At 36.8% G+C, this 27,215-nt stretch overlaps 1 long non-coding RNA gene across 1 annotated transcript; it reads left to right on the top strand.

Annotated features, from left to right (window-relative positions):
• The first annotated feature begins 941 nt into the window (after nt 1-941).
• On the top strand, nt 942-7,437 carry LOC117243941. The gene is made up of 2 exons (XR_004496078.1): nt 942-1,047; nt 6,877-7,437. It is a non-coding gene; the product is annotated as an uncharacterized LOC117243941 (long non-coding RNA).
• Nucleotides 7,438-27,215: the final 19,778 nt, after the last annotated feature.

Below are 27,215 nucleotides of genomic sequence, written 5' to 3'. Positions count from 1 at the left end.
GATACAGTATAAGCAAAGGAGAATATATATAGAATTTGGTTCATAAAGAACCACTGTAAATGTTGTCAGATGACCTAAACAAGAATCCTGCATGTCTCTGGGATGACAGTGACATTTGAATCAAGTGCTGCAGTTGAGAAACACCCTTCCGCCAAGTGGAGATTCACTTAGACAAATCTAGATTTGGAAGATTCTGAAGTTTACAAAAAGTTCATAACTCTTCAGCTGCCTCTTCTATAATCTGGATAATCAAAATGTTTGCATCAATTTCCATGTCAGTCTGAAAGACAGGCCAGAATTCTTAGGTAACGATTTAAATATTTGACTAATGCAGAGATTTCCTTTAGGATGACTTCTCAGCTATATTATCTCTTCTACCTAATAAAACTAGGGTAAAGATATATTATTATATTGTATTTACATGTCAAGGTTTTGGAAGGTGGGGGGACTGCATGGGTGGCTCCTGTGACAAGTCATTAGGAGCTTCTTCCATGTACTCTGAGTCTTCCATAGAGTCAGTTTCAACCTGCTCCAGGATGGACTTGCCACTGGACAAAGCCAGGCCAAGGCTGAGCCTACTAGTAGCACCTCTGCCATAACATATTTCAGAAAGGATAAAAATTGCTGCAGAGCAGCTGGGAGAGAGGAATGAGAAAATGTGAACAAAACAGCCCTGTAGACACCAAGCTCAGTGCAGAAGGAAAGGGAGGAGGTGCTCCAGGTACTGGGGCAAAGATTCCACTGCAGCCCCTGGTAAAAGACATGGTGAATCAGGCTGCCACCCATGGAGATCTGCTGTGGAGCAGAGATCCACCTGCAGCCCATGAAGAGCCCCACAGCTGAATGTCTCCTGAAAAAAGATACCACCTGTGAAGTCTCCAGTCAGGAGAAGACCGATGGCAGGAACTAGGTCCAGAGAACAAAAGCCAGCACAGGGGTAGGTTTTCTGGCAGGATCTGCCATCCTATGGAACACTCACACTGGAGCAGCCCATCCCTGAAGGACTTTCACCTGTGGAGAGGACCCACATAGGAGCAGGTTTTGAAGGTGTGTATGCCATGAGGAAACCCCATGCTGAAATAGGGCAGGTATTTTTAATTTAGTCCTTATCTCTCACTATCCTAGTCTGTTACAATTATTTGGCAATAAATTAAATTATTTCCCCAAGCTGAGTTTGTTTTGCCTGTGATTGAAATTAGTAAGTGATTTCCCTGTCATTATCTCAAGCCTCATGCTTTTCATCATATTTTCTGCCCTGTCCTATTGAGAAAGGGATAGGATGGGCTGGTAGGCACCTGGCAACCAGTCAAGGTCATCCTACTGCTACTATTAAATTTGTCAAAATTTCACAAAATCAAGATACATGGACAAAAATTGCACCTATTTCATACTGCAGGTGGAACAACAAACAACTACTGAATTATATGAATCCTGGTGCGTTTTGTTTTGTTGCTTTACTGCTTTGCACAAATGTGTAGTAAAATACTGTAAGGTAATCTTTAATGAAATCACCATTTAACATAGTGGGAAATTTACACTTGGGTTGATTCCTAAGCAAATAGGAAACATCTGATGGTGCCTCCTCAGAGAGTTTTTCAAAGAGCTGTGAACAAAAAAAAAATAATGTAGACATCATCAGATCAGAAATGACAGATTTGCTCTCCTAGCACTCATCCTGAAAAACAATTATTTTTGAATTTAGTTTTGAACATGAAAAATATGTGATTGTTTATCATCTTAAATTAACCATAAGCTTGGGTTTACAAAGTTATTTAGCAACAAACACTAGTTCTTGATATCTCATTACTTCTTTTTGACAAGTATCAAGAACAAGCATAATTACCAAAATAAAGCATCACAGAACAAATTTGAATGTTATTTCTTAAAAACTGAAGGCATATGAATAAAACCAGAAATTCTTTTTTGTGTTATCTTGGATCGGTTCTTTTCATATTGCATTTCATTTTTAAAACAAGAAATTACTTCAGCAGAGGGTGTTTTTTAGAAAATAAGGATCAGCCAAAAGATTCTCAAATGGAAATTAATCTCCGAGATATTTCCTCACGTCTTTTTGGTATCCTTTGCTCATAACTACACCAGCACAGGAACTTTTGGAAGACACCTGGCTGAAAGCAGAGTAGACAGGTAGGACAAAAGACTTCAGAGTGAAGTCATAGAACTGAACTGAAGTAAATGCCATAGTTTAATATAGGAGCTTAGAACTGGACATTCCAAAATTATGATTCAGGCTCACATGTTTCAGGTGTGACAGATACCACACTTGACTTTGGTTTCACACTAGGAAAACTTAACAATAATATTTACTCATCTTCTATGGCTGTCAGAAGGAAATCCCATGTATTAAGGCTGAAGAACCAAAGGAAAGTCATATTTTTCAGCTTTTAATACCATTCCACAGAGAGAGCTAGGGTTCAGGTAGACAGAGAATTTTAGAAGCCTAAGCAACATAGGAAGAATAACTTCAAAAACTCCTGGGGAAGAATAGGAAACAAAAATAATGTTGCAACCTAAATGCATACAGAAAATCTCTCAGAACCTGTGGAGAAGTGTACTTGAATATTAAGCTTAAACTTTGCAGAAAGTAACTGGCAAGAAGGAAGAACTTAATTTAGAGAGCATTGTGAAGGCTCTGGCTGGCAAATACAGGAACAGTAGAACTATAGAAAGAAAGAGAGGGAGAACAAGTGCCACTCTGAACGGATCTATAGCCAGGTCATGTCCCTGAGAGTAAAGTGGGTATTCAGCCTTGTCTGACAAAAAGCCTTGCAGCTGGGCCTCTCATATCCAAGTGTCTTCATTAGTGTACTTCTCTGTAATCTCCTTTCTCATTGCACTGTCTGCTTTTGAGCATACCCTGAACCCCTCAGACTCATGTCTAAACCACAGCTTTTGTTATGATAAACTCAGCTTTTAACCATCATGAAAAAACACTACAGCTACCATATATACTAGGGAACAAGGTGTCTGTACAAAGAGTCATAGAATCACCTGAACTTCCCTTTGCAATTATTTTCTGCCCATCTTGTTGTTTCCTTCACATGTGGTTCTAGCTCTTTATTGTTGTGCCATATCTGTCACCCCTGAGCACAGAATATACCCCTCTACATTCCTATCATATTTTGGGTGATGCCACAATATAAACAATAAACAAATAGCAATATCCATATCTATTATTATATGCTTTTTCAAGCTGGGTGTTTGCGTGGTGGTATTTGGTTGAATCGCATCAATTGAACTCACTGTTTCCACAAGCACAGGTAGTTAGTGCTCTTGCCAAAATATCTTAGCCTTTGATGCTGCTGTAATATTCTCTGACCTTGTTCTTGTATCACACCCTATGATGTCTTCTTGTTTTGAAGGGTGAGGGTTTATTTCCATTGAAACAAGACATCCTCTGACGTTAACAGAGTGAAGTTTGGGATAACAAAAAAAGAAATTGCCTAATGGTAACCGGAGAATAAAAAAAAAAAGAGACTTATGAATGACACCTTCCTACATAAGAGGAAAAGATAAAGACCTGAAATAATAATAACACTCAAATGACTATTCATTAATTGCCCTGTCAGCAGTTTAAGACTTTCCAAGTCTTTCTATCAACAGATGGATAATTGCACTAGTTGTTTTCATCCATACACACTTTGAAGTTGTGTTTAATTCCCTATGTATGCTTTAACATGTGTACATAATTCCCATAGGTGCAAGACTGATTTTATTCCTCAGACCTTCCACTGAGGAAATCAGTCATGTGTATTAGCAATTCCTGTAAAAAATTGTTTGTGTGTTACCAAATCATTAGCATAGACCTCACTGATGGACTGTGCAGTTGTACCCAGAGCCAGCTGTACTCACCTGATATGGGAGAATATATACAAGGGCACAGATAGCAGTAGTCACCCACAGGCTGGTATTAGCTGAGAAGATGATTTGGAGAATTTTAGAGGAAACAACATATTTTCATTATAGTTCCCAGAGAGATAGAATCTCTCTGCCATTTCCATTGCCTCATACCCTTTTGTCTGTGCTCCAGCTGCACATCTTCCCTGCTTACTGCACAACAGAAGATCACCAAGCTTCATATATGTGAGCTGGATGCTTGAATTAATAAAACAAATATTCACAAATACTTCAGAAAATAGTCATATCATATACAATGTAAATAATACATCAGTAAACTTTGGTTACTGATCAGAACTATGTATGAGGGACGGTGAGGAAAGTTACTGTTTTTTCATGTTCCTGAAGCAGTTATCAAAGCAGTCAGTGAGAGTCCTAGTTTTCTTTCAAGGGTTTTTAAACAGATTAAGGAACAGATAATAAGCTTAATTAAGAGTTTAGTAGTTTTTTTAATATTAGACCCTTAGAACATATTACATATCCTGGTCCCTAAAAGGGATAAAAAATCTGGTTTCAGTTGGAGTCAAATGCCTCCTTTTGGGTTATGGATTTTAAGAGGTTTGGGTATGCTTTTAGGGATTTTTTCTCTAATTTTAATTTTCAGCTTTTATGAGTGGAATATAGATCAAAGGGTTAGATTTCAGGCAAAGAAACTATTTAGAGCACTTATTTACCAGGAAAGTCATTCATCATCTGCTTTATAAACTCTCAGTTATCTCAGTGATATCTGTCATAGGAACCAAAATGGTCTTTCCCTACACATGGATCTGTGTAAGGACCAGAAAGGTCAGAGATAGCACTCTGGTTATCACATGAGTCTCACCTTTAACTTTCCAGGTTTTAAAGTCAAAGCAAACAATGAGCAGAGAGGACAGTGGGGTCTGGTAAAGGATCTGCCATAGGTTTATAGCTCTTCATTTACAACATATTAAAGGCATTAAAATGGAAGTGCTTTTTTTGTCTTGATATAGAGGATCTAGAAAGACATTGGGAAAAAAAATCAGTTTTAATCATTATTAGGTATATGGTCTCTTCCAACCTTGATGATTCTGTGCTTCTCTGATAAGATCCTCCTGAGATTTCTCCAAGATGAAAAGCTCCAGTTTTTCCTCACAAGAGAGATGGTTCATTTCCTCAGGCATCTTCATGTCTCTTCACTGGACTCTGCCCAGTATATACATGGGGTGCTTTTTTACACTCATAAGCCCAGAACGGGACACTGTTCTCCAGCTATGGCTTCACCACTGCTGAATAAGGTGAGGGACCACCTCCATTGACCTGGTGATAGTGGGCTGTTTAGTGCAGCCTATTAGGATGTTTGCCTTTGCACAAGTTCACATTAGTGGCATATGTTTACCTGGTGACCACAACCCGCAGAGCCTTTTTCTGCTAAACTGCTTTCCAGCTGTTCATCCCCCAGCATGTGGAGTTGCTCCTTCCAAGGTGCAGGACATGGCACTTCCCTTTGTTGAGAAACCTTCATAAGTTCCCTGCTAGCCTATTTCTCCAGACTAAATTCCCTTTGTATGGCAGCACGGCTGCCCACAACCACCCCATACATTCACTGTGGCATAAACAGGCAGTTTCTCTTCATATCATACAAACCCACCACTTGTTAAACACTGTCAGGAAATGCTATTACCAAAATTTCTAGCCAATAAATGGAACAAGAAGATAAGTAGGAATCTAGTTCATCAAAGAAAGCTTCTTTTTCACGTCAGTAAATCACATTTTCTCTGAACTCCTATTATCAATCAAGAAAAGCAGAAATGTTTCACGGTAAGGCAATTTAGTAGGAATTTATGAATGTTGGGAAGTGGCAAATTAGAGTAGATACTATCTTGTTCAGCCTGACTAGCTATACTGCCAGCTGAATATGACTATATTAATTATGGGTATTTTACTTTTTTTTATCATAGTGTTTCATGCCTTTACGCAACATAAACTGTAGTAATGGATTAAATGCAGCCTTGAAACCATGACTGCACAGGGTCTCATCTTGCCTCTTAACATAAGAAGCATGCTATCAACTCAGTGAAAAGACCTTAACTCAATGAAAGGCCTCCCTTAACGTGGGAGGTTAATTTGGAATTTATGATTTACTTCTTGTGTTGATGCCCATATTCTCAATTCTGAAGTGTGTAATTTGGAATAAAGACCCTTATTTTAAAGTCAGAGGATGTGAATAATTTCATTTAGTTTCAGACATCTACAGCTGAGATGTTTATAATCAAACAAGTCATCTTTACAGTCAAATAGGAAGATAGAGACGCCCAGCGGATGTGATTTATATGCCCTAATTTATATTTCTACCTTTAGAATAAGACGAATCATATACCAGAAATCAAATTGATTATTAAAGGAAGTCTAAATAAACAATTCGGTGCTTCTGTCTAAAGTTCTGCAGGGTTTACCTGCTCAGGAGGTCAAAAACAGTTAATTTGCATTCACTGTTTTATATCATAGCTCAGACTGAATTAATTTTCTAAGTAGATCAGACTTAAATGAATCAGTGCCAGCTGCTATATCATTGCTTCCACATTCTATTACCTTGGTTTCTCAAAAAAATTCACATGTAAGTGCTGACAAATCCAAATCCTACCAAACATCCGATGAGATCGTTATCTTTTGTGGTAACAGTTGCAAAATTTCCACATACTGCATGTAGTCTTCTGCTTGCATGTCATTCCAGACTGTGCTTATCTCTCATAAAAAGCACAGTCTTCAGTGTGCAGGTTTTCCTGAGCAAAGAGTTTATACTATTTTTCAGCTAGCCTAGATGAAAACTGGTCATTTTCCAGAAAACTTTAACAAAATATATATTCACAGAAATATTTCTCTGATGTACAACCTTATTCCCTCGTTTTCCATTACAGTTTATCTCACAGCTTGTCCCACTGATACTATATTGAGCACTGAAGGTGATAATATCTAACTGTACCTCATGCTTGATTTCTTTAGGTTAAGCACAATTTGCAGTATTTTACTGAGCAGTGAAAAGGAAGCTTAACACAGAAGCTCCTTACACACAGATACCCAGAAACTATTTTGTGTCCTGAAAGCCTGTGATGGAAAGGAAGATACAAAGTCCGGAGCACTGAACAGTCTATTTCAGGTAATTCAGCAAACCAGAAACTTGCATTGAGGAGAGGACATTTCAGGCACCAACTGGAACTTGAGCAAGCATAATTTTGAAGATTACCAGGGAGATGAACAGAGTCAATATCCAGTGTGGTTTGCCTTGGGGTCATGAGGGGAACTCCTCCAGTCTGACTCATGCCAGGATTGCATTCCAGAAGCAAGATTTTTATATTGGGTGGTACTTTCAGAAGAGATGACTATTCAAAATGAATTGCTAATAAACTCTGTGTCTTTGATTGGTTTCTTGTGAAGCAAAAAGAAGCCATGCATGTAGTTTTAAGATATTGGTATAAGGAGCACACCCTAACTGATTAGAGGGTTATTCCCTTGCTGATGGAGCCTCCCAATTTCTGAACAATAAAGTCGATAATATCAACTTGATAGATCTTGATTTCTGAAGAATCTTGATATGAAAAATTCCTTTATCCCCAAATTGCTTCATCTGTCAGACTAAGGTTTCACTGGTGAAATAGAAGTCAAATCAGACAAGCCTTGGTGAAGTTCCATTCTGTACCATTAGCTAGTAAATTTGTAATTTAAAGGAGAAAGCACCAAGTAGAATTTTTACAATTCTCAAAAGCCAGTGTACAAAAAAAGGCAATTTTATCTCATGATATACTTGTGTTCTCTCTCCTGAAAACAACAAAACTATCTCACAATTACTAACAAAAATGAATGGCAAATAGATTTTAACTCCATAGCTTTAGTCTTCTATTGAATCCTAAGAAAACATTTTACAAAGACTGTCTGTCATTCAGACTTTTGAATATTTTAAGTTAAACCATTCCTAGATTCTTCTTGGCTGGCTTTCTGCTAAAGCAAGAGCTACATATAACTACATATTATGTAACCACACTGAAAATGAGAGGTAAGCTTTAAAAGGGGCTAAACACATGAAATACTGAGTTGTTTTGAATTTAGGAGTAGAGCTAAAATATCAGCAAAAATTTGACTAAGATTGAGCTTTTGTAACTCCCGTTGCATTTACAGAAATGGTTGTGCACCCCTTGTCTTCTGTTGTACAGGACAGGGGCTATTAACCCCTGGTAAAGTAAGGTTTTAGGGTCTACTTGACTCAGACATGAAAAATCACTCTATGTGCATACTAAGGGATATATTTTTAGTTTTGTTAAATAGAAAGTAAATCCTGATATTGGATATTTTGGTTAACAAAGATGGAATGAGTTCGATAGCGCTCGGCTTTGAAAAAAGACTTTTCCATAGTACTGTCCAGATTCAGTCCACAAATTTCATTGAAGATCTTGTTAATGATAGTGATGGAATTTTCATCTGAGGCTGATTTTATTTTATTTTTTTTAATTAGTCACTCTACTTAATTAATGATCAAATAAAGATGTAAAAAACATTCAAAGACAATAAAAATAATTCTTCTTTTCAATATTGGACTATAAATCTTTCCACAGATGAGACCTTCAAACACTTACAATGTGGAAGACTGGCATTCACTATTGTCAAAAGATAGAATACTTAATGCAAATTAAGCTTTTTATTTCGCGGTTTAATCTCATATTAAATTACTATAAACAAGATATATTTGTTCATAAAAATAAATTATAATGCATTTCTCTAGTGCAGCTTCTCATGTTCTCATGAATTCAGGCACTGTTTTTGTTTCTCAGTGAGCCATGGGTCTGAGAAACCAGAGTGATTCCTGTAACAAACAAAATTTTTTACTTTACTCTTGCTTAAAAGCGAGTGCTTGTGATTTCCACATGGATCACAGATTAAATGGTAGGGTTTTTTTCCTAAAATTTAGCTCCTGAAGCTTAAAAGTGGCTAGAAATCTTAGTCAGACAGCTGAGAGGTCTGAGATTTTAGTGCAAAGAAGTTTTTTTGAACTCACAGGTTTCCCACCTTTGCAGTACACAAAGTGGTCTGTGGAGAGCAATAGATTTTGGACTCTGCTGGTAATTCACAGCCTGGTTTTCTGGTTTCTTGATCTCCCTATTAATTCTGAAGGCTCTCCGGTTCCCCATTCAATAAACACTAAGGTGCTTTGACTGCCAGGTTGCTGAGAGCAAATCTCCCTGGCTGACTGCTTTTCTAGATTATTTGCTACCTGAGCACTCAGCTTTCTTCAATGGCAAGCCTTTAAACTGAAATGGCAAAGGAGGGGCTGATGCTATTAAATGCAAAAGAATAGGCACATATAGAGGTCTAGCTCCAAAATTCTCTGTCAGGGAAAGAAGTCATACAGTGATGAAGGCAAGCTGGCAGAAAGCCAGGGTGCCTTTTCCCCATCAGAAATCTGCTGAGTTTTGGCAAATGTTTTTTTGATATCAACACATTTCAATTCAGTGAATCTGAACCTCCTGACTTAAAACATGTCACACCAGAAAATGCCCAATAATTTCTGGAAGAGAAAGAGCAATTTAACTTATTAATAGGATTTAAGCTTTGTGGATTCAATTTTAAAACCAAGCCACTCTTGTATAAAAATTAAATATTTATGAGTCATAACAGTTTTGCTTAGTTTTCTTTCTCAGGGAAGGTTAACTGAACTCAACAGTGCTGTTCTAATTCATTACCCAGCAGTACTGTGAATTCCCCTCAACAGTAAGTATAACCCTTAAAGATGTATTACTAACTGAGGTTTTCTTATGTGTTGGAGAACCATGAAATAGTTTCACATGTGTTATGCATCTTGCACTCTGCAAATGTTAATGACAGTCTTTCCTCATTTAGCAGGATTTCTGCTTTTCCAGCTTGTTTAGGGTTTTGGTTTCTTGTGGTTTTTTAGTTGGTTTGTTTGGGTTTTTTGGGGGGAGAGGTGGTTGGGTAAGGATTTTCATTTGTTTGTTTTGGTTGTATTCATGCCTGCAGCAGTTTCTCCAGATTTTCGACAGAGGGTATTTTTGAGGAAAGAAGTCTTTTGGAGAGTAGAAGAAAGATATTTTAGGGGTTGTATGTGCATATTTTGGTTTTATTGATAAAAGAGAACACCAAAAAGATCTACCGGAAACTTTTGCTATCAGCTTTCACACTGTCGCCACACTTGTATATACACCGGGACCCAAAGTTATGCAAACCACCTCAGGCTGTGATCTTCTCTGATCACAAAGGCTAAATAGGATCAGAGCTACCCAGTATTTAGCTGAAGGAAGTCCAAGGAAAAACCCAGGCAGCAGGGAGTGGGATGGAGGAGGAATCTTTGCTTCAGAGTGGAGCCTGTTGCTGCCAGAGGCAGCATGTACTGACAGCACCAGGCCAAACACTCCTGTGTAATTAAGCCCCACTCAGTACAGAAGCAGAAGATCTAAGATGGAAACATTCCTAGATGAAGCTGTACAAACAGTCTGTGTTCCCAATTGGTTTTGTTATTCCATTTATCTGCTTTTCTGCCTTCTGTAAAACTAGTCCCTTATGCCTGATCCAAAGCTCCTGTGATCTATGCATATCCTCTGTTTTCTGTTGGGATATTTTCATAATTACATTTGCCAGTGTCTAAGGTGAGCAAATTCTTTTGAATACAGTGCACAGCCATTCCACTCTGCATGGATTTCGTTTTCATTCACTGCTACTCAATACTGAGAAATCTGATACAGCCCCACAGGTTTAAGTACAATCCAAATTAAACTTGATCATATCTCACAAGCTCTTCATTATTCCCAAAGAAATCTCTCATGTGCCAATAGAGCAGCTGTTCCAATCACATTTTAATGCCTTTTGAGGATGTTTTTGTGAAACCTTTCCCCTGCTATTTTCTACTCACTATCCTGCATTACAGCTGTTGACCTCTGAGCATATGAGCAGTTTGAGACACCATACATATGGGACACTTTTTTCATTTTTTAATTAGTTATACACAATCAAAAAAATTGCCCTTATCAACAACATTTGTGTACTTGATATGATCCAGTATGAAGGGAAACTGTTTGAAATGGTTATTCAAATCCTTGTCTCTTATTCTTCATTTTGAGGACTTTATTGTATATTAACAATTTTATCACATTTTTCTTGAGCTGTCATCTTCATCTGCTAAGCCATCAGCAAATAGCTCAGCGGCTTTCCCCATCTTTACACTTTTCACAGCTTCATTGTACAGGTCCTGTGAAAATAATAAGAATTTTCTTTATATATTTGCAAATAATTTTGCAATTCATTGTAAAAATACTTTTATTAATCCCATGACATTTCACCATGCACTTTTTATGCTATTAAATGCATTTGATCACTTCATTCATTAAGGGGATACACCACTTCACTTGCTCATGATTCTTCTGAACTTTATGTCATGGACAAATTTCATTAGCACTCTCTCATGAATTAAGATATTTGGGAGTACTTATCCTCTGGTTCATCTTGGAGGAATTCCCCACCCATCTTAGACTTCACAGATCATCATTGCCTGTTGTTACTTTCTTTATAGTAAGATCCATACTTACAGTTAATTTACAGACTTTGTCCTCTCCATCTTCTGCAAGTGGGATTTTATTAAAAATTTCACCAAAGTCTTTCAGCAGCCTTATCTAAATTAAACCATCTGCCTCTGGACCAGATGATGCCAGAGATCCTTTCCATCCATAACTACTTCTATGGTTCTTTATGAAGATTGGCAAGACCTATTTTATTTCTCCTCTCTAAAAGAAAAAAAAGTTATTTAGTACTCTAAGTTAGCGTAACATGGCCTGTTTCAAATTTGTCCAATTTTTTTGTTTATCTCCATGTCTTGCCTTGAAAATCTGACATATCCTGGTAGAGATGCTGTGATTGTTGTTTTATCTGTGTTATGTTACATTGCACCCCACAGACTAAGCTTGAGTTAAATGCACTTCTCCTTCTAGGGCTGAATTGAAAACTAAAAAAGCTAGTTAAGCAACTAAAATTTTTTCAGTATTCCCAATCATGGGAATACTTTTGCTTAATGATCATTCATCTTTATTAGTTTCATCTATCTTATCTTTATTAATCTGTGTTGTGGTTTATTTGGTTTGTTTTGTGTTTGTGGGGTTTTTGTTTGAGTTTGTTTGTTTATTTATTGTTTTGTTTGTTTTTAAATACAGTTACTTTAGCTTGGCTTTGCCAGACTTTATCTATGAGGTTTAAACTCTTGGTATGTTTTCAGTCTCTTAAGCTCAAGATCTCTTTAAAATCTGGAATTTTCTTGGCAGGAATTTAAGAGTAGAAGACAAACAAGTCATATGTTCATCTTTTTATTTGCTTATACATGTTTAATTCTTTCTACTCCTTTCAGGCATTTTTCACTTAAATTATGTCTATATTCACTGCATTTCTCAATTTTATTTTTTTTTTCATATGGGGGAATAAGACACAAAAGCCGCATCTGATTCATCAATAGCATATTCAGAGATCTAAAATCATATTATTTGGATGCTGTGAGGGTTACATTTGAAGGGTACTGCCACTGCTCTGTTTCACAACCCTACTTTTATCGCAGTACACTTGCCCTTCAACAGATTTACAAATTCCTACACGTTCCTATTTTTCATCATGTAAATGAGCACTAAGTCAAGTGAGATTCAAACAGCTCTCTCATGAAAGGATAACTACTTAATAGGACAAGGTAAAATTAATTTTAGAAGTACATTCCTGACATATTGTAGGTTGACTGCCCTATTGAACAATTATCTTTTCAGTGGTTTCTCTCAGGACAGTAATTTCAGTCCTAACTACTGAAAAGGATGGGCTATGCCAATAAGCCTTAATATGAGAGGGAATTTTCCCTGCCTCAGGTTCTGATAGGAATGCAAGATATATTCACAGTGACAGCTATACATTTACTGAACATGTTTCAAACGAGTTGCTGGAAGCAGAGCAAACAGTTTTATCCAGTCTGCAAACCTTTCAGCTTACCAATAGCACTTCTGTTTGAAAATTATGTGTTTGAAAATGTTTGTAATAAATGCATCTGTACAATGACTGCCATTAATATTTTCTTAAAAATGGGGAAAAATAAAATTGTTGTGGTATGCAAGATATGTATTTTTTTTTCTAAATTTAGTATTAATCTTTGTTTATGTAATGAGATTTCTTGCTGTTATTAGTTATCAGTATCTTGTAATAAACAGCTAAATCATTGTTACCATGAGTGTTTTTCACTCTTAAATAGAAGTTATTATTCTTTTTTTTTTTTTCAGTCTTCTTTCTTAGAAATTCTCTAATTATTTACAGGCTGTTCTCTACATAGATTAGATAAAGCTTCAAAGTTCTGTATTTTAAGAAAATACGTTGTACTAAAAATGGGTTTCATCTACGAATTTGGCTTGTGTTATTTTTGTCCAGCAGACCTTTCAATCCCATTATTTTCCCTTTTACTCCTCTATTTTCAATTTCACACTCACAAAACATTTATAAACAAAACCTATATAGCAATTTATGTATTAAATATATAATTATTTATAAATAAAATATAAAATTGTTATTTATGAATGTAGTTCATCAAACCATTCTCAAGGACTAGCAGGTCTTTGCAGTATAATCTCCATTAATAATTTGGATATATCTGTAGGGTTTAGGGTTACACTGATATATGGACAGGGGGAGCTTTTTGCATTTATGATGCTCCTTTATAATTTCATCTATTAACACTTCCTCTCACAGGAAAATTCTTGCAGTAGTTTCACTCAGACGGTAAAAGAACACACTTCCATTAACAACAGTATTGCCCAGTAACACAAGGACAACAAGGAGAGCCCAGGAGCTACACACAACCAATTAATTACCTGTAACTCATGCTCAGTTCCTGGGAAAGCTATAGAGCAAATGTTCCTGGAAACCACCTCCAAACACATGGAAGACAAGAAGGTGGCTTAGAACAGTCAGAATGACTTTAAGAAAGGTAAATCAGGCCTGACAAACTCGTTGCCTCCTGAATGGCTTGATTAGTGTTTTGGACCCGCGAAGAGCAGTGGCAGTCACATGCCTCAGTTTAGTAAGGTCTTAGACATAGTGCCCCATAACATGTCTATGGCCTCACTATTAGTATCTGGTCCCATTAAGTGAATGAATCAGGCACATAAAAAATTGACTGGATTACCAGGCTCCAGGGACTGTGATCAGTGACATAGGTCCAGCATGTAACTGGTAAAAGTGGCATCTTCTAGAGATCAATACTAGAGGCTGTTCTGTCAAGAGTACTAATTCCTGTCAGATACCACACAAAATGTTCTCGCTGTGAGGATGGTCTAACAGTACATCAGTCTTCCCAAAAGGGTTGTGGAATTCCTATCCTTAGAGATATTCAAAACTGGGCTTGACAATTCTTAAGCTTATCGGACCGTCTTTGACCAGAGAGTTGGATTTAACCTCCAGAGGTCTCTTCCTTCTTAAATTATTCAGTGATTCCACAATTTATGAGATGTTCAATTGTTTCTTCTTAGTTAGTCTAATGAGCATCTGCCTTTTCAGGGCACCAGATTTAAAGAAATCAGTCTAAAGGGACTGAAGTTCTTTTAAAAATACTGTCTAAACACAGTGCACAGGAAAATCAGGTCTGAGGATATGTGTTTTCAGATTTACAAATGGTGAAGAATCTGCCATTCTACCTCATGAAAGTGTGCTGTTGTGCACCTCTTTTCAATAATATTACATGTGACTAAAATGCTGGAGGATAGTGAACTGTTCTAATGTATGTAAAACTCCTCAGTTAAACCCAATTCTTGACAATTATTACATCTTTCCAGAAATACTTTTGAGTCAGATTTACTCCCCTGGCTCAGATAGATCTTTTGCTGGTATGAATGACCTCCAGGCCCTCTTAATGCAGCCAGACAGTGAAAAACAATTTGATCTTTTGCCTTGTAGGACCAAGACTAATCTGATAAAAATCTCTGCAATTACAGCTTTAGGATCTCAGGAATCATCAGAAATAAAATCCACATAAAAATTCAGAAAAAGATTTAATAAAAATACAGATTAGTAAATTGATTCACCCTGCAAAGTTATTTGTTCAAAAGCCTTCTTTAAGTAGTACTTAACATTTTATACTACTGGGTTTTGAAGTAAATCCTCAAGTGCTCAGATTCTTTTTCTGTAGACAAGCAGTCTACAAAACTTAACCTGGGACCAATTTAAACTGATGCAAATGAATACTTTGACTCATTTGCACCACTACACCAGTGAAAAATTAAAGAGTCCCTGTAATATTTGTGACCCTATTCTATTAGCTACATAATTTCAAAAATATTTCAGAAGTTTAGAATTCATTTTACCCTTTTTTTTAATACTATCATTAATGTCTTGAATGAAAATAAAATCTGCTTGCTGGGTTACTTAGTTTTTTTATTTGGCAGTCCGATTTCAGAAAAATTATACAAGTCCTGGTCATTCCTGCAGGGAAGAAAAAGGACCTGGAATATTTAATTCATTCTTCTTCCTTATGCCTATACTTTATGTCATAGAACCTTCAAATCACTTAGTTTTCTAAGTTTCAGAATTAGTACATGCTAATCACAAACTCACCCAATGTGCAATTAATCTGGATTTGCAAAAGAGTTATCATGCCTTGCTTCACTGTTTATTTCACAAGAGCATCCTTCCCTAGAAAAGAATTATGATTTTAACATATTTTATTTTTGAGTAGCAACCAATAAATTTTAAAGCAATCATTCAACAGCATGTTTCCTTTGTGCAGTTTGATGTGACCAAGATTCCTCTGAGCTGCTTCTTTTAGTTGAAAACTCAAATTCCCTGTAACATCAGCTACTGGAGTTATTGCAAGTTACTTTTACAATGGCTTTGATTCCCAAAGGTACTGTAAATAATGAAGAAATTTACTAACATAGTTTTGTTTCAAGAATAGCAAGCTGTGAAAGGAGAACAGGTTCACAACTGATTACCATTTGAATCAAGTCAATAAAAAAATCTTTCTGTAACATAGCCATGTACAGCAGATATAAATTGCAACATTGGCAACATTCCTATTTAGCATCCTGAGGTTAAAAATTATTTATTAAAGTGTAATGATTAAAGTACAATACAAGAATTCAAGATCATTTAATACCACTGTTCTCAAAAGGGCATGTTTTAGAAATTTTGATCATACTGCAATCTGCTCAAAGCTGTTAAAGTATGGATAATTTCGTTCAATTTTCCAGTAGGTTTCTGCCTTGAATAAGTAAATAGTGGGTAATGGTTTGTGTCAAAGTCCTTGTAACACTCCATTAAACATAAAGCATGACAATCTGATCAGATGTCTCTTTTATAGTCAGAAACTGACTTGTGACTTTGGGAGTTACTCAGCTGCATCAGGTCACATCAGAAGTCTAGTCTTTTCATCTTCTAAAAATCCCTTATGGCTTTACATCTGACAAATTTTGAATCATAGCATCATGACCTCACTTTTAAAACTGCATTTGATATAGTCCAAGCACTATTACTGAATGGAAAGTAGAACACTCTTCTGCTGGGGACTATATAAAAGGAAACCCTCTCCTTTTTTTATCTTTTTCTTTTTTTTTTTTCTTTTAAATGCTTTAGATTAAATCATACCCTTAAGCTTCAAGTATTTCACTTAGATGGAAAGAAATTAGAGTCCAGCTTAAAATACACACAAAACCAAGGGAAGTCAGAGTTAGAAGAGAATCATTTGTCCATTCAAACGTTAGTATTTCATCAAGGAAAATATTAAAAACAAACAATCACTCATTTAAACAACTTAGAATTAAGATTCCAGACAAATATAACATTAGAGATCCTCAGTGTTGTACATAGCTATCATTAAACTCTGCCTTTGTAAAGTCTTTGTTATATCTAAAGTAACATTAAATCATTATGATTCCCCAAATGAAACAGTCATCTTTCAGAAACTATTTGCCCATTTCTTTCTTTCCTGCAGGGTAATCTCACTTGTCTGAAGTTGCTAGAAAAGGAAAGGTTAGGGCATGGTAAGTGAGGGGAAGAGTAAAGATTCAAAGGATAGAAGACAGAAGAGCATCAAGGGAAGGTGGAGCGAAAAACCAGCTTGTTCCAAATGTTCACCAGAGTGGGAGATCAACGGAACCTCTTTAAAGTAAAAGGAGCTGTCTCAGTGAATTGAGAAGAGAACCATTGGGCATAGTAAAACAGACACTTTGTACTTTACAAAATTACTTCACAAAGCCAAATGTGTGGCTTTGCTCCTTTGGCATATTGAAGTTTCACAGTTTGCAGCCATACCTTAGCTTTTTCCCTGCCACAGGGAGGGACTTAAATCATGCACCCTTCCTGACTAATATTGTAGAAGATATGGTCTGTCACTCCTGGAACACTGAACTTGTGAAAACAATTTGATGATATTATAAACAGTGTTTCTATAAAACCACTAAGTTTTTAGATTAATTTTAGATTCATTTTATTCAATAGCATATGACTGATTTATGTCAGCTCACCTAATAAAGTATGCCACCTCTCACTCAAAACCATTCCATCTTGCATTCTTGGAAACGTGCCGTTACAAAAAATGAATGATATGAAAAAGAGGTGATGTCCATTATCTTAGAGTGCACTAGATAACTGTCTTTCCAGAAAGAAAGACCCTGATTCTGTTTTATACAGAAGTTTTTGTATGGACTTGCTAGTAAAATCATACTCCCTTTCCTACAATTCTCTAAGCTGACAATGGATTTTTTGACCAATATTTTCAAAAGTTTTGTTATTGAAATATAATTTCAGTGTCATCACTACTACTTTTCTACAATTTTAAGTGTGGATTATATTTCAATATTGTGTTTAATTTGAAACTATAACTTCTAAGGAGCTCTACCATATTCTGTCTTTTTCCATGAAACCTGTCTCTATGGAACACCCATGCTCTGCCTCGTGTAGTTGGGGGAAAGTGTTCATTTTCTTCACAATGGCTGGAATGGGGCAGTGTTTTGGATTTGTGCTGACAGCACAGTTTATAACATAGGAATGTTTTTGTTATTGCTGGGACAACTTACACAGAGCCAAGGCTTTTCCTGCTATTCCTACTGCCATGCTGAAAAGGAGGCTGAGGGAACATGGGAAGAGTCACGGCCAGGACAGGTGACCCAGACTGACCAAAGGGATAATCCAGACCATGTGACATTGTGCTCAGTATATAAAGTGAGGGGGAGAAGGAGAAGGGGGAGGATGTTTGGAGTGTGTGGTTGTACATCCTCCCTCCCCATCCCCAGAGTGATAGAGTGATAGAATTTGTCTTCCCAAGTCACCATTATGTGTGGTGGGGCCCTGATCTCCTGGGGATGGCTGAACACCTGCCTGCCCTTCAGAAGCAGTGAATTAATTCCTTGGTTTGCTTTGCTTGCATGTGTGGCTTTTGCTTTCTCTATTAAATTGACTTTATCTCAACCCATGGGTTCTCTACCTTTTACCCTTCTGATTCTCTGCCTCACCCCACTGGTAGGGGAGTGAGTGAGCAACAGCATGAAGCTTGGTTGATGGCTGGGCTTGAACAATGCAAACCATACAAAGTAGAGCATTGCTATAGAAAAAAAACCACATTTTAATAAATTAGAAGGAATAATAATAACTTCCAGTTAATTTAAATTAGCTTCTTAAACCCCTTCTGTAGAATAAGAACCATTAGTAATATTAAACTTCACTAAGGAAAACACTATTTTTTTTCCTGGTGGAATGGGAAAATGTAGTTAAAGCACAGTTCATGCTTCTGACTTAAAGCCTCTGATATGAGCTGAAAAATTAAAGGAAGTTTAGTCTAAATTAGAGCCTTTTAAAATATCTACAAAATAGTAATCTATTGTTCTCATGGGATTTCAGACTCTTATGCTTAATATCCAATAGATTGGCAAAAGCAAACCCTAGACCAAATATTTGGTGTAACTTGAGTTTTGCCCATTATTCTTTCTTCTCGCTGACTGAAAAAAAATCTTGATGTAATTGTACCCTGGAGAAAAACAGTTTCTTACAAAGCACAAAGCCAGGTGCAGGAGAGCTTTTATTACAAACAAACATCCTTAAACTGAGGCCTGTGACCTGTTTAGGACTGTTTAGGATTTAGCTAATTGTAAAATAGATACCAAAACACTGAGATATCTACTGTGTTTAATAGTCAATTAATTGTTCTAATGAGCATCAAAGAAAGGGATTTTATATAATTCTATATAATTCTCAATAGACTTTATTGTTAGTAAAGTCATTAAGGAAGCATAGAGAAACAATTTTTTTTTAAAAGGAAAATATGATTTTGCATTGCAGAAATAAAATATTTATGAATCTTTTGAGACAAACATTTTAATATGAAACAGCACAATTAAGTCTTGGGCAATGTTTTCTTATTAACATCATACTGTGAGGGGAGTTGTCTTAGAAAGTTTATTTACATTTTGTTTAACAAAGGAAGAAATATAGATAGTTTTCACCAGAATTCAAAAACTTCTTGAATTAAATCATTATAAATGCAAACAGGATGGATTTGAAAAGGGAAATTCTAAATACTTCAGGGATTTAATATTGATTTAATACGAAAAAGAGTCTTTGACCTCTCTCCAGAAGTGAACATGATAGCTGTCCCATTGCATAGTCGTCTTTATGTTCCACAATGCCTCACTTGCACAGAAGAGAATTTCATCCTTTATACCCTGAAACCAAGAAGAAAGTCCATGAACCATACACTCATCTCCATGACCTTCAGCCATCATAGTAGGATGGTCAGAAAATATGTGCTAGTAAACAAAAAAAAACAGTCTCAGAGAAAAAGTCATACAAATTCATCAACTAAGTTTCTTTATTGACAATTTTTATTTGCAGATCTTTTCTTTGCATTATCTTCATATTGTCAAAATTTTGGCTTTTACCCTAAACCAAAATTCTTTTGCTATGACCATAGCCAAGTTCAGTATGCTTTGGTCTCTATGTTTAAATGAATTCACTACAGACCATAATTGCATTTGGGTTTAACAGAACTCTGGTGTTGATGGCAGGTGGCAAGATTTTGGAAGTGGGGGCTGGGGAGGTGACTTCTGGAAGTCAGTCAGACAGAGCCAGCTTTGCCAGCTCCAGTACAGACCCACTAGCAGCTAAAGCTGAACCCATTATAGCATATTTTAGAAAGGGTAAAAGATGTGCTGTGGCAGCTGTTAGAGAAGTGAGAAATATGTGGGAGAAGCAGCCCTGCAGACACCAAGGTACAAGGAGGGGGAGGAGTTGCTCCAGGGGCCAGAGCAGAAATTTTCCTGCAGCTTGTGGGCAAGACCACGGTAAACCAGGCTGTGCCCCTACTGCCCATTGAGGACCACAGTGGAGCAGAGATCCACCTGCAGCCCCTGAAGCAGGTGGATGTGATTTGCATCTGCAGATTGTGATGGGACAATGTTGGAGCTGACTTGTGTCAGGTACTAGAGTCCATGGAGAAAAGCCCACATAGGAGCAGGTTTTCTGGCATAATTCATGACCTTTTCAAGGCACTCTGTTCCTGAAGAGCTGTACCCCATTGAAAGGACCCATGCTAGACAAGTGTGTTAAGAACTGTATCCTGTGGAAGGGGCTCCATGCTGGAACAGGGGAGCAGCATTAGAAGGAGGACTAGAAATTAATGTGTCATGAATTGACCACAACTCCCTTTCCCTATCGTCCTCTGTCACTTGAGGGGAAAAGACGGAAGTGAAGGCAGAAGTGAAGATGAACCTGGGGAGAAGAATGGGGTGGTAAGAAGAGGCTTTTAGTTTTGTAATTATTTCTAACTATCCACATCTGTTATTAACTTGCAAAAAAACCCCAAAAACATTCCCAAAGTCAAGCCTGTTTCTCTGTGACAGGAACTAATGAGTGTTCTCCCTGTTGTTATCTCAGCCCCTGAGCAAACTCACAGCACTTTTGTCTCCTGACCTGCTGAGGAAGAGACTTGAACCAGATGGGCATCAGGTGGCCAGCCAAGGTTTGCACATCACAGTCCTGTGTTGTACCCAGTGCTGGCAAAGCAGACCCAGTACAACAGTGAGAATAAAATATAAGCAATTTCATGGGGTTGGATATCTGAAGTTCATTGATAACTGGTAGGATGAGCAGTTTCTACTAACAGCAGATTTTCACATAAGTGATAAATGGAATAGCCTTAACAAGGAACTTAAACAAAAAAGAAGAGATTTTTTGCCCCTTATAAAAGCTAGCTACATTACACTGTGAATTAGAACAGCTATGGGAGGTCATTCTTACATAAGAGCCTCCTTCTCTGAAACATCAATGAAGCACCTTCATGGACAATAAAATTAAATTCTAGTGACTTTGGCTCATTATCAAATATCATTATCAAATTAAAAACAAATTAGTTATTTTAGGACCTGCTGCAAAAGGTGTTTGAGAATCTCTCACCAGGCCAGGGCAGACAGAGTGCAGTGACCAGGAATAAGGAAGTTCAAGGACATAGAAGCAGCATGGACACAGCAGTCATTTTCTCAAAACCTGCTTCTGGAAGCTCTGGGCTGCTTGTGAGCTTGTCGTGCAAAGTGGAAAGTGATCAGATCCATCCTCTTTATGATTTTTTTTTTCCTTTTCTCCAAGACCTTTTATCTATGGAAGGAAAACGAAGGAAAGAGAGAGGGACTAAGGTCATGATAACCAATTAAAGGTCTATCATTTTGTGCATGAACACAAAGAAGCCCCTAAAACCCAATAAGGGATCATCAGATGAAACAGAAAAGTGAGGTGACAGAAGTCATGATCAGCACACAAAATCCCAGCAAAACTCCTTTGGAATAGGTAAAAAGAGGACTTATCCCTGTGACCAGCTGAGTTATTTTCATGTAGGACACATTCCCACTCTTTCTTTAGTATCTGTTGATCTCCAAGGCTGCACTGCATTAATTTAAGAATTGCCATTCTAGTATATCCACTTACAGGATTAGAGCATATATATTCTATCCTTTATACTTATTTTGAGGAAAGAATCAACATTTTTAGAATCATATCCCATCTTAACAACTTAACTAACAATTCACAGAATTCACTAAAATATATTGTTTATAAGTACCTAGACTTTGGCAAGTTACTAAATCTGGATGATTGACAAGGTTTTTTTTGTAGTGTTTTCTATGTTTCTGCTGAAGAGCAAAAATTCTGATATACAAGATTCTATTTTCAATTCAGTATCATATTTTAATACATTCAAGACTGGCCCTAGCATACTTTGCTAAAAAACCTCTTCAGCTGCCTTAAAATAAAGAAATTGAATAAGTCATATTTAAGTGACCTGAAATGACTGGATTACTGAAAGGAATAACATGTGCTCCAAAGCCAGTATATGAGTACCTCAAAATTTCTGGAAAAAAGCCAAAAATTTGTGTGTACCTTATTCCGTCATCCAGCAGAATATCAGTGTTTATCAGTTGAGTATTCCATCATTTCTTATGTGTGTCACCACATTTCCCCTCAAAAAGTGTTTACTGAGATTTATCTTGCATAGTAATTTAGTCTTTAGTTAGGCTTACTGTTCATTTCAATATTTATTTAATTCAGAATAATAGCCAATAGAACAAAACTGTTGTCTGAGACCATGTCCCCATGCCAATAGCATGCAAAATTGTCTAGTAAATTAAAATAACCAACAAGAGCTGTCAAGCTCCATAGTGTCATTTCAAATTAATCTCTGTAAGAGAAGTCAGGGTTTATATTATTAACAACAATAGCTGTAATTCATATTTTTTCCTTAGCAAAATGCTAAAGTGACAGCACATGATCTCAAATGCCAATTAATACAGACAGCAGAAAACATCTTTTGAGAGAAAGATGAAACAGCTTTTTATTGCTTATTTGTGGTGCACTGTAAGAGCAATAGAGTAGCTAATGTACATGCCCATTACATTGTCTAAGACACAAATGTGTACTCAGTAGCAGGAAGTCCCTGCCCAGCTGATAAGAAAGGGGAAAAAAAAAGAGGTTAAAATTGGGTTATTATTCAGCCTGCTTTAGTTTTGAAAAGTCTGTTTTATTTTTAACCCTTAGAGAAATTATTCCAAGCAGAGTTGAGTTTTAGAATGGTTAACCTTTTCTGTATTTTAAGAATTAATGTTCTCTTTAAAAATTTATTATTAGAAAAGAAGATAGTTCTTTTATTTGCTCTATCTGAAACACCTATTTTTGAACTATTTTTAAAAAATGTATGCATACATATTCAAAAAAAATTATAATTTAAAAACATATTTATTAATCCTCTGAAAAAATAGAACAATTCAGTAAAGTTAATAAAGTTAGAACAATGATAAGTATATATTAACAGGCTTTTAGGTCTGGGATATGTTTAATTTAATGAAATTGCCACTATGATTGTCAGTAGTAAATGAATTATAAATAAAATATATATTCCCTATGTGACCCGGTAGTTGGAATTCAGCTCCAGGGATCAGACTAAATTAATTTGATACTGTTATTTCAATATAAAGCAATAATCTACAGCAGAAAATTACCACACACAAAGTGTGAAAAATCTTTGGTATGTGCTAAAGAATGCCAGCAATCAGAAAGACAAGGGACAGATTTATTTTCTGTCTTCACCAAAGTCAGAGAAATACCTGAAGTAATATATTTAAAACCTCAAAACATTTTATGTGCTGAAGGGAAGTTAAAGTGGGAGTATGAGTGTAAATCAGAAATGGAATTGTGGTGGAATTAATGAAGTAGGGCAATTGCTTTTTTCAGTTATAACTTTTAGTGTTCTTAATTTCTTAGTTCAGTTATAACTTTTAGTGTTCTTCATTTTGCAGTTTGTGCTGATTTAGAATCCACAGGCAGTGTCAGAATGGAAGAAAGTAACTTTACATGATTGCTTCTGAGTGCAGAAGTGTCTGTCTTAGAACTTTACTCAGGGTGTATTCAGTGGGGCTTTGGAAAGAGTGTGTCATACAGAAGAAGAGATAAAATACAGAGTTTCAGATTTTCTATTTGTAGTTGTGCAGGTGATAAAACATATGGTTCCTCTTATTTGCAGAATTTTATCATGACAATTTTTATAATGGTCTGTAATCTAATCAGAGTAACCACAGTAAATGCCAAATAATCACTTTGTTCCCCACCTATACGCCTACTTTAAAAATATTACTTGCCTTTGGAATAATAGCTGTAGTTACATGCACAGCTAGTAACTCTTTGGCTAACTATGGAACACTGAAGAGAGTTTACACATGACTTCCATGAGGCTGTATCAAGCAGCCTCAAGGTTATTCATCTGGACTGAGTCACATGAGACTCTCTGGTCAGAGAGATTGAATCATCAGGGGCCTCTAAGATTAATATTGTCCCATCATCCTTGGATCATCTACCCATCTGCTTGTTGGAGAGCAAAAGGATGGGAGCTTCTGGGGAAGCATTGCTACCTACTGCCCCAGTTTGCTTCTACACTTTGTTTTTTCCTCAGATATCAGTGTTGAAGGTCAAAGTGAAAGTTTTAAAGGCCCATGCCATACTGAAAAGGCTTTTTCTTCCTGTTTTGTTTTTTGGGTTTATTTTAGTAGAGCTTCAGTGCAGTCTCCTTGCTCACTCAGAACCTTTACAAGGGCAGTGCATATAACCCAAAACCAATGAAAAGGAATAACAGATTCAAATGCTATACTTAGTATGAAAAATAGCATTCATACTACACTTCCTTCTCATTCTTTATAAATACCAGCAGAGGAGATTTTGAGGAGGACTGCTGGACAATAATCACGCACATTGTGCCAGTTTTACCTTAGACACATCTAAGACATACTAAATGGATCACAGCATTTGTACTATGTCTTTTAAAGAATTCTGCTCCATTACAGTTGCTTCATGAGATTTGGGGACTTCTGACCTTAAGGATCACACCCACGAGCCAGAACATTCTGTGATCCCAGTAATGAGAACAGTTATACATAATTCATGGATATTTTTGTTCATCTATTTCTACACAGTATTTTTACAAAGCTCAACCAACTACAAGCTCCTCTATTTGTCTGCCAACACATTTGGAAGAGTTTCCATGGTTTAAACAATACCTAAGCCTTATGCCCTACTTAAGGTGAGAATAAAAATAAGTACTCAGCTTGAAAAACTTCTTTCCTAGGAGACTGTATCAACCTGTATTCACATGAATAGGTTTCTAAAACAGGGAACTGTACAGAGCTCTGGTTTGCACTGTAATACTTGGGGTGTGGAAAAAAGGTGTCAAAGGACTTTTATCCTGCATAGCAACATATTCATGAGACTTGACCAGTGATAGCTGCAACATGAAATGTTCACCTCCAGACTTGCTTATGAAAAGCAGGGATCTATGAACAGCTAAATGAAAAAAGTGTTTGGTGGGGGAGCAAGCAGTAGTGACTTGTCACTTCTTGTCAATAAACCAGCAATGAGCCTCTGCCTCTGAGAGGCAATCTAAGATGACTGCAAGGAGATAACAGCTATGAAATATCTCAGCTCCCTTGGCTGTTATCATTGATCTGAGATTGCTTGCTAGAGCCTGAGTGAAGCCTGTGCCTGACCTAGCTGTCATTTAATCACGTACCTGCTCCTTGGCCGAAGCCTGTGGCTTTCTCTTGCCTGCCCAAGCCACACTCAGTTCACTCCAGGCTCCTTTCAGTGAAGCCATGTGTCGTTTTACTGCCACCTCAGTTGTTTCACCGGGGCCTGGGCTGTCTCTCAGGCTCTTGTTACAGGACAAGCTGTGTTTTACATTCCTCTGTAATTTGTCTCACACCTCACCCTCAGGTCATAAGACTAACGTTGCTTCTTACAGGAGAGAAAAGTTTTGTTTGACCATACTCAGACCGTACATAGCAGTTTTCCTTTCATGGCAAAACAGTTACATATCATACAGAGGACTTTGCTGAAAACTTTTCTCTGTCCTTCCATTAGCTAAAATAATCCCAAAACAGGTTTTGTAAAACAAATGCTTTCTATATTTAGCCAAACACAAACCATATGCAGAGAACAGGGTTGAAATACCAAGCTTACACAGGGTTTTTTTCTAAATTTATGATTTGTTTGCAAGCATGTGTGGACTTCACTTTGCCCAGTTGCACCCAGATATATGTGGCAGCAAACACAAAATAATGATGCACTGTCTCAGCACCTTCCCTTTGAGGCTGGGGAACTGCATATTTTTGGAGTCATGACTAAAGCCAGACAATCTGGATGAGCACATCACAGAAACCAGGACATGCTATTCAACTCAGCTTCTTTTTGTTTCTGTCTCCCTCTTTAGAAATAATATTTAACTGTAAAGTGTCCTTTCAGCCCAAAGATCTACTCACAGCCTCACTGTCCTAGAAAATAAATCACTAACTTCATTATAGTAGATGAGATAACGTTATCTAAAATCTGTTCACCTACATATTTCTGAAGGGTTTTTGAAAAAAAGAAAAAAAGGAAGTCTAGCACTTCTTCCCTGGTTTTATAATTGTTTTATTTCCTTTCATTTTCCTCACAGAATTTTCCTTTGATTAAAATCCACACCACTTGCAGAATGGTAAGAAATAGGTAAATTAATAGCCATGTTATATTTATACAACACATTAGTGAGAAATCCTTCTTTTTCCACATCTTCTGCAACTTAGTGAAATAGCTGAGCTACTAAGTAACTATCCTAGAAAGATTAATTTCTATTTTTGATAGTATATTTGTTGCACCTAAAAGTAAAATGTTTCTTGGAATACTCTCATTATCTATTTTCAGCATGTAATGGTCATTAGCTTCAAAACGACAGTTTTCCACATCAAAGTTTCCTATTGCCCCATTTTGTGCCCTTGTTGCCCCAAACCATCCTTTCAGTAAGCCTAAATTTTGTTGCATCTAGTTTTAACTTGATGTCTCCAGGTAAAATAAAGCCACATAATTTGTTGGCTCTTTCCTGATGCCTACTTTCTTCCACAGGGATTTTCTTTCAAGGTCACATGCTTGACAATACTCTTTCCAAATGCAAGGATGCATGGATGGATAGATGGATAAATGTTAAGTGCCTGTACTGCTTCTTTTAACTCTCTTTCTCCAAATTCAAGTAGATTGCACTGCACGACACACTCATCCCTAGTCTCTCGCTAATGATACACACTAGGTTATCTTTCATAGTCACACAGCACTTATTCCAAGTGGACCAATATACCTGCTGCTTTCCTTGTGGAAATGGGTGGAGGTCCTGCTTGCTCTGTTATGTCAGCTTACAGGCGCTGGGATCATGACCTGAGGAAAATTACTTTCATTTTTGTCTGTAACAGAGGGAGAGGATGTTAACCTTCCCTCCCTTTGTG

This window comes from Parus major, chromosome 1 (genome assembly GCF_001522545.3).
Source record: "Parus major isolate Abel chromosome 1, Parus_major1.1, whole genome shotgun sequence".
NCBI classification, from domain to species: Eukaryota; Metazoa; Chordata; class Aves; order Passeriformes; family Paridae; genus Parus; species Parus major.
Note: the sequence above shows the minus strand (reverse complement) of the source record. Positions and strands in the feature narration are given on the sequence as shown.